The sequence below is a fragment of the Ruditapes philippinarum genome, unplaced genomic scaffold (assembly GCF_026571515.1).
Source record: "Ruditapes philippinarum isolate M1 unplaced genomic scaffold, ASM2657151v2 ctg4339_1_1_1_1, whole genome shotgun sequence".
Classification (NCBI taxonomy): domain Eukaryota; kingdom Metazoa; phylum Mollusca; class Bivalvia; order Venerida; family Veneridae; genus Ruditapes; species Ruditapes philippinarum.
The window spans coordinates 57,753-67,136 of record NW_026866041.1 but is presented as its reverse complement, the minus strand read 5'-3'; the positions used below and the strand labels follow the sequence as shown (position 1 = coordinate 67,136).

The window sequence follows — 9,384 nt, the reverse complement described above, 5'->3', positions numbered from 1 at the left end:
AGGGCATCAATACACAAATGCAACATGAAGGAAGCTATATTCTGTTACCTAGCAACCATGGAAAATCCTAAATTTTTGTAATTTATTTTGTAAATATACAAATTTCTTGGTAAAATACAGCTAAAAAAGCAGCATAGATCTAAATAAATAAATTTTCAATAAAATTATAGACAATGCCTATTAATTACTTTTCAATAATTTTCCATTGAAGATATATCATACAATCCATGTTCTGTACACTTGACTAGTGTAAGTAAGTCATGCAAATTTTAGCAGAAACTCAGTATTTTGCCATGTATATTGCTCTGTATGTTTTACAATAACCAATAAGCATTTGATCAAATCACTGTTACTTTCCATATTACATAAATATATATATCTGCTGTATAACTGATTTACATAATACCTAAGCAATAAATAAAAATTAATCAGTGTTGCCAAGCAACCACAATATCTTCCATAATTTCCTTTTAAATTTTACAAATTTTAAGTTTGATTAAAAAATATCTCAAAAAACCATGAACAAAGCAGCATGATTACAAAAAACAAATTACAACTATTAAAACTGCAAATACAATCTTAATAATAGGTCTTGGATCAAAGTATCCTTAAACTCACTTTACTATAGGTTTTGAATTTATATAGATAATATACATAATTTCATAAAAGTATGTTCAGTAACATCTGGTGTTAACTACACTGTTTCACAACAAAGTAAGGACTTTGAATTGACTAGCATTATATTTAATTAAAATGACATAAAGATAATTCCTACAAAAAAATGTTCCTTACTTAAAACTGTCTCTGTATATAATTAGGTTGCTAAGCAACCAATGAATATTTTTTTTTATAAATTTCTAAATTTCCAAATTTTTACAGGCATACAGGAGATTACAACTTAGTTACAAAAAAGCAATTTGTGTTATTATAAAAAAAATGAAAACAATCCTACAAATAATGTGTAACTGAACTTAATAAGGTATTCAGAGAACAGCCTGCCTCACCATTCCTTAATAATATAAATTAAAAATGATACTTCTAATATCATGTTCACAACATTTATTTTCAGGTACATTTAAGGTTCTATATTTTGATATTTTATGACTTAGTGGTGATTATTTTTCAATTATAGAGTTACAATGAGATCAAACATATAAAGTATTTTTATTATGATGCACCTGTTTAAAATCCTTCCCAACTGAAGGGGATATTGGTTGCCTAGCTACCATTGAATATTCTTTGATTTTGCTGCTTCTTTTAACAATTTTAAGGATTGGTGATAATTAATACAATGTGATTCTACACTAATATCAACATAAAAATTCAACTGACCTACCATTGTTATAGATAAAGTATTTTTCATATTCTACAACTATAAAATGTTTAAAATTTGACAACAAGTACTGAAGCTTAATGTTACTTTACATTTTCATACAGTCATTTTCAATCTAGATCAAAGCTTAAGATCAGTTGACAGTTGATCAATTCATAACATGCATAGGTTCAATAGAATTATATAACTTAGAGTAAAATGACAAATGTTGTATTACACTAAACTTAATCTGATAAACATTTTGTAAAATGATGGAAATTAGTAACTGGTATACTGACATCCAAAAATAATATAGGCAACCATTCATTAATATCTATACATCAATGATCCACACACTTGTAAATATAGCATTAGTCCTTAGAGCACCAGTTATGCAACACACTTGCAGTCATATCTTATGAAGCATCTACTTGTATCATAAGCTATATTTGAAATGAAGAAAATAATGACAGTCCATACATGACCACTATGTTATAGGAACTCCAACTAGAACTATCGCTGAATGCGATTCATACCCCCACCAATGTCCTTGACAGAAGACAACTTGGAAAGGTGGTTAAGGGAATAACTTAAGTGGCACAAATACATAAAAAGAAATTATCTCTGGTGAAAAAAAGACTAATTGTACAGGTAATAGTAAAAATATCTATTATCAAATCATGTTCGAAACAGTTACAAATAACCTTTCATTTTCCCAATATACTAAACTTTTATAAGTCAATTTTGACCTTCAAGTGTGGCCTTGACCTTCAGCTGGCACAAGGGTATGATGGGTTCTGCACATCGCCCAATTGGAGAGAACATTTGAGTAAAGTTTGAAGAAAATCCTTCCATTAGTATAGAATTTATAGAGCGGACACAACATATTGTCTAGTATTGATTGTATGTAAATTTAAAGACTTAAAAAGGGGGATAACTTTGTCAAAATGCAATACAGAGTTATGAAACTTGACCTGCATATCGTAATTGTGACACCTCATATATCTTTTAAGTTTCAAGCAAATACCTATGCTAGTTTCCGAAATAATTTCAAGAACATGTTTTAATCTAAGAACATTTTCTAAGTCAATTTTTGACCTTCAAGACTGACCTTGACCTTTAGCCTGCACAAAGGTGACATGGATTCTGCACATAACCTTGTTTAGGTGAACATTTGAGAAAAGTTTGAAGAAAATTCTTCCATTAGTAAAGGATTTATAGAGCGGACACAACATATTGTCTAATATGTGATTGTATGTAAATTTGAAGATTAAAAAGGGGCATAACTTTGTTAAAATGCAATACAGAGTTATGAAACTTGACCAGCATATCTTAATTGTGACACTTCATTTATATTTTAAGTTTCAAGCAAATACCTTTTCTAGATTCAGAAATATTCAGATATATGTTAAAATTAAAGAACATTTTCTAAGTCAATTTTTGACCTTCAAGTGTGACCTTGACCTTAAGCCGGCAAAAGAGTGACATAGGTTCTGCACATAACCTTGTTGAGGTGAACATTTGAGCCAAGTTTGAAGAAAATCTTTCAATAAGTGTAGGACTTACAGAGTGGACACGACATACTGTGTAATATTTGATTGTTTGATATTTGACCTTCAATTGTGACCTTGACCTTGAGCTGACACATGGGCAACATGGGTTCTGCACATCCCATTGTTGAAATGAACATTTGAGCCAAGTTTGAAGAAAATCTTTCAATTCGTGTAGGACTTACAGAGCGGACACGACATATTGTGCAATATTTGATTGTTTGATATTTGACCTTCAATTGTGACCTTGACCTTAAAATGACACATGGGCAACATGAGTTCTGCACATTCCCTTGTTGAGGTGAACATTTTAGCCAAGTTTGAAGAAAATCTTTCAATTATTGTAGGATCTACAGAGCGGACACGACATACTGTCTAATATATGATTGTGTTTGATATTTGACCTTCAATTGTGACCTTGACCTTGAGCTGACACATGGGCAACATGGGTTCTGCACATCCCCTTGCTGAGGTGAACATTTGAGCCAAGTTTGAAGAAAATCCTTCAAGTGGTATAGGAGTTATAGAGCGGACACGAAAATGGAGACGGACGGACCGACCGACCGACCGACCGACCGACCGACGCGACAAAGCGAATCCATTATAGCCCCCCCCACATTTTGTGGTGGGGGTATAATTATACTCAAGAGTAAAAGACTGCTCTTTCTCTTTCCACCTTTTTCACATAATTGTCAATATCCAACTTTATTTCTGTTTTCGGGATAACTGGTTTTGGCCACACAGTATTTTATCTATGTCAGATTTGAAGAACTGCCCAATTGTTCAAATAGATACTAATGTCTTGCTGCATCATTACTGTACTTCAGGTAAAAGACCTCTGGGAGGCAATTGTTTCAGTAAATACATTTTTACTTCCACAGAGTTAATATATTCTTTACATGTTATAACACTTGGCTCCATTGCACTTGCACAAAAATGGTGGTATTTTGATAACAGTTTGAGGGGTTTCACATAAGAAGTGACTTCCTAGGGATTTTCTGGATCATCTATAAGCTGTAGGATCTTGTGCCCATGTCTTGATGACTTCAGGACAGTACATTTAGGCAACCTTTTGCATTGTTTTTCACTTTCCAGATATAAAAGTACCAAGCATGTTGAGACTGACACTTCCATGAAGTCCTAAAATACATATAAATTGGAAATTTAAAAAGTTTGCATAGGATATAAATAGTACTAAAGTAAATAATACTTAAAATTAAGATTATATTTAACTGAATATTCTTTTTGCAACTGAAAGTACTATGGCATAGGAGAAAAATAATAAAATTCATGGCAAAGGAACACATCTGACAAGAAAAAAAAATATAGAAATCTACCTTGATATTTTTAAACATGTTTTTACAATATGCACATGAAAAAATATGTCAAAAAATGTTATGGGCAAACTAACCTGATCCCTCTACACAAACACCAAACACATGGAACTTTCTTGGTGTCCTAAAACATATTGGACCAACCGGTTGAGAATGATGGGGAAAAATGCACTTGTTTGGCATAATCCCAAGGGTTGGAGTACTTTAAATCATAAGTGCATGGTGAAGTGCCTGAAATGTACAGTAGTTAAATTTATAGATTATGTTTTATTGATTTACAGATTTTACAATTTATAAAACAGTCAGATTTTCCTGAGGTCCTAAAATTTTGCTAATAAGGCACCTGCAGATATGATTCCTTAAATATGTATCCTGTCTAGAAAGCTTGTCATAGGGCTGTGACTTTTTTAAATTCAAATATTAGTTAAATCATTTCAAACAAGTTCAGGCTTAGGTATTCATTGATGTGCTTCTAAATGTGAACAAACATTTTGATGTGACATCAAATGCCTTACAGAAACATACTGGTCAGAGACCATCAACCGGACACTTTTTGAACATTTTTCCATACTGATTTAATAATTTTTAACCTAGATACCAAAACATTTGACACAGTTCAGCTAGGTTGTTCTCCTAACTAACAAACTTGTTTGTTTATTTCTGATTGTATTGACACTTGTATCTGAGGCTCGACAAGGAAGGTATCAAAATTACCTAAATTGTCTACACTACAGTACCATGTGTCCGGATCGACAGATATGTACATGATGTGATTTAATTCAAATAAAAGCATGGGTGTTTTGATTTTTTATTTGTAACATGATATATAATATGTCAGCAACAAATGCTGAAGTTTTGGATATTCTATTATTTACTCTGCAAATGATTATAGCTTATATATGAGGTCAGGCATTGCTTTCTTGACCCCCAAATTTCAATGTTAACATTCTTGAAATAGACATTAAAATATTACCATTTACAGAGGTTCAAATAAATTTATTTACTTAATTCTAAAAGAAACATGCACTTAATGTTGATAAAAAATGTGACTGACAACCACTGAACAAAGAAAATACTGAATTAAGCATTTTCGGGGCCGTCCGGAATTGGTGGTTGTCCGGTTTTGGTGGTCCCCAACCAGTAGTGTAAATACATGTTAAGTGTAAGCGTTACACTATAGTCTAGTTGTGTCAATAAAAAACAAGAACCGGTTGAACCGGGTGATGCTCCCCGAGAAGGTTCTGGACACAGGAAAGTATAAAAAAAATGAACAAAGGGCAATAACTCCAAAATTACACCAGGCTTTGTTTAGGTTCTTGAAGCGTTGCAGTTCTATCCAATTATATCTAGCTACCTACAAAGTTTCATGTTGATATCTCTAATAGTTTTAAAGTAATGTCCAGGACAAAAGTCAAAAAGTAAAAATAAACAAAGGGCAATTACTTCAAAATAAGGCAAGGCAGAGTAATGATTCTTAAGCACTGCACTTCCACCCAATGAGACCTATCTATCTACAAAGTTTCATGTTGATATCTCTTATAATTTTAGAATAATGTCCCAGACAAAGTTCAAAGTGTCAAAATGAACAAAGGGCAATAACTACAAAAGTAGGCAAGACAGTGTTACAGTTCTTGTGCATTGCAAACTTACTCAATGAGATCTATCTACCTACAAAGTTTCATGTTGATATCTCTTATACATTAAGAAATATGTCCCGGACAAAGTTCAAAGTGTAAAAAATAAACAAAGGGGGATAATTCAAAAATTAGGCAAGGCAGAGTTAAGGTTCTTGTTCACTGCACACCCTACTCAATGAGATCTATCTACCTACAAAGTTTCATGTTGATACCTCTTATACTTTTAGAGTTATGTCCCGGACAAAGTTCAAAGTGTAAAATTAACAAAGAGGGATAATTCAAAAATTAAACAAGGCAGAGTTACGGTTCTTGTGCACTGCACACCTACTCAATGAGAACTATCTACCTACAAAGTTTCATGTTGAATACCTCTTATACTTTTAGAGTTATGTCCCGGACAAATTTCAAAGTGTAAAATAAACAAAGGGGGATAATTCAAAAATTAGGCAAGGCAGAGTTACAGTTCTTGTGCACTGCACACCTACTCAATGAGATCTATCTACCTACAAAGTTTCATGTTGATACTCTTATACTTTTAGAGTTATGTCCCGGACAAAGTTCAAAGTGTAAAATAAACAAAGGGGGATAATTCAAAAATTAGGCAAGGCAGAGTTACGGTTCTTGTGCACTGCACTTCTACTCAATGAGATCTATCTACCTACAAAGTTTCATGTTGATACCTCTTATACTTTTAGAGTTATGTCCCGGACAAATTTCAAAGTGTAAAATAAACAAAGGGGGGTAATTCAAAAATTAGGCAAGGCAGAGTTACGGTTCTTGTGCACTGCACACCTACTCAATGAGATCTATCTACCTACAAAGTTTCATGTTGATACCTCTTATACTTTTAGAGTTATGTCCCGGACAAAGTTCAAAGTGTAAAATAAACAAAGGGGGATAATTCAAAAATTAGGCAAGGCAGAGTTACGGTTCTTGTGCACTGCACTTCTACTCAATGAGATCTATCTACCTACAAAGTTTCATGTTGATACCTCTTATACTTTTAGAGTTATGTCCCGGACAAAGTTCAAAGTGTAAAAATAAACAAAGGGGAATAATTCAAAAATTAGGCAAGGCAGAGTTACGGTTCTTGTGCACTGCACACCTACTCAATGAGATCTATCTACCTACAAAGTTTCATGTTGATACCTCTTATACTTTTAGAGTTATGTCCCGGACAAAGTTCAAAGTGTAAAATAAACAAAGGGGGATAATTCAAAAATTAGGCAAGGCAGAGTTACGGTTCTTGTGCACTGCACTTCTACTCAATGAGATCTATCTACCTACAAAGTTTCATGTTGATACCTCTTATACTTTTAGAGTTATGTCCCGGACAAAGTTCAAAGTGTAAAAATAAACAAAGGGGAATAATTCAAAAATTAGGCAAGGCAGAGTTACGGTTCTTGTGCACTGCACACCTACTCAATGAGATCTATCTACCTACAAAGTTTCATGTTGATACCTCTTGTTGTTTCAAAGTTATGTCCCGGACAAGAAAAGGGGACGGACGGACGGACGGACGGACGGACGGAAAGACGGACGGACGGACGGACGGACAAGGCGGCGACTATATGCTCCCCCGAAATTTTTTCGGGGAGCATAAAAATAGACCTATGCACTCATTCAATACCCTCCATTTATTGAGTCTGGTTATGAGAAATTATGGAAAATGCAACATCTCCATATTTCTAATTTTAAAGATCTGAAAAAATTTAAACAGCTCAAACAAAGGAGCCAGAGATATATTTTCACTTTTGGGATACAAATTTTCAACAGCTCAAATTTTTATTCATATTCATGTCTACCGTACTGTCTATAGTATGCATGGAAGAAAGTAAAGATTAAAATTCTTGAAAATCTTGAATTTCATCACTTTGATGATTGTTTTATCTAAGAGATTAATAACATAAATTTTGGTATTAATTGCTTTGAGTAAATAATTACTTGGCTGCCATTTTCCATGTTGCTATCAACAAACCGTTGTCCAGGAACTGCAATTGTTTTACTTCCGGGTATAATTATTTTCCGATAAAATACATATTAAAGCAAAAATACTAGAAATAATAAATACTTACCTAACCCGAATAATCCAGTTTTATATAAGTTTTGTCAAAGCAGACGTTGTCAGTGTAGAATATTCTTTAAAACACCGAAAAACATCGAATCAATTCACCAATATTTTATCAACAATCAATGTCAGATGACGTAATCAGTTGTCCTCGTAAAAATCTTTTCCCGTGATAATTTTACTTGCTGTCATAGGATGAACGGTAGCAAATTATTTTTGCCGTTGATTACTCTGTATGAATCGGGACCCCATGTGCTGACAAGTCATTTATTATATACTTAAGCGCTGTTTTACTGCCAGATGAACGGAAAAAAATGAGGAAAAAAATGGCGTCAAAGATCTCGCAATTTCTCGATAACGACGTCAACGTCAAGAAGCCCCATTTTTGCATTCCACTACACATATAAGCAATACATAACATCACATTAAACCTGACATTCAAAATAAGAGCACATCAAATTAAGCCATGGCAATACAAACAGAATGCAACCTTGTTAGCAACAATGATCAAAAAATCTTTAAAGAAGGGAACAGACTTTGCATTCATGAATTTTTTTAAAACATGTTTATATTAAAAATCCTCACTATAACAAGAAATTGTAACAAAACAGTTTATTTTCAAATTGTAAAGCTCCATATTGTACCTCTTGTTTCTCTTATTATATGATAGATATATTATCCTGTTTATTTCTGAATTGAAATTTTAGATTCCAAAAAATGTTTTTAACAAGAGGGCCAAGTTGGCCCTAGATCACTCACCTGACCCATTAAAATCATCTGAACAATTACTTAGATAAGCATTCTGACGGGTGAGTCAAAAATGTGACCACTAGAGTGTTAACAAGGATTATCCATATTTGAGCAGTGTGACCTAGTTTTTGACCCAAGGTGACCCATATTTGAACTTGACCTAGAATTCATCAAAACAAGCTTTGGTTTAACCATATTTATTTTAGCTTGATTGTGAAACAAGTTCTTGCAACTTATATTAATCACTTTCGAGTCCGCTCTCTGGAACCAACCAGTACTGGTGTCATATGAAGAAACATGGTCGTGACCCGAGTAGGGCTCGAACCCATGATCTCTGGGTTGAGCGGCAGATACCTTAACCACTAGGCCACGGCTCCCCTTTCAGACCAATTTCCAGGGTATTTGGATCAAAACAGTGGCCACTAGAGTGTTAACAAGGTTTTTCTATTTTTAGCTCCTGTGACCTAGTTTTTCATCCGAGATGACCCATGTTCAAACCAATCCGAGCAATCACCTAGACAAGCATCCTGACAAAGTTTGATGATAATTGAGTCAAAATGTGACCACTAGTGTTAACAAGGTTTTTCTATTTTTAGCTCCTGTGACCTAGTTTTTTATTCCAGATGACCCATGTTCGAACAAGTGTGGACAGACGATGGACGACAGACGACGGACATTCAACGATCCTAAAAGCTCACCCAGAGCTAGCTTAGGTGAGCTAAAAAAAAACATA

The 9,384-nt window shown here is 33.7% G+C and overlaps 1 long non-coding RNA gene across 1 annotated transcript; it reads right to left on the bottom strand.

The window, feature by feature from the left end:
• Positions 1-3,503: 3,503 nt before the first annotated feature.
• On the bottom strand, positions 3,504-8,201 carry LOC132731096 (uncharacterized). The gene is made up of 3 exons (XR_009625833.1): positions 7,909-8,201; positions 4,274-4,427; positions 3,504-4,002 (listed from the first exon to the last, which is right to left on the bottom strand). It is a non-coding gene; the product is annotated as an uncharacterized LOC132731096 (long non-coding RNA).
• Between the last annotated feature and the right edge of the window lie 1,183 nt (positions 8,202-9,384).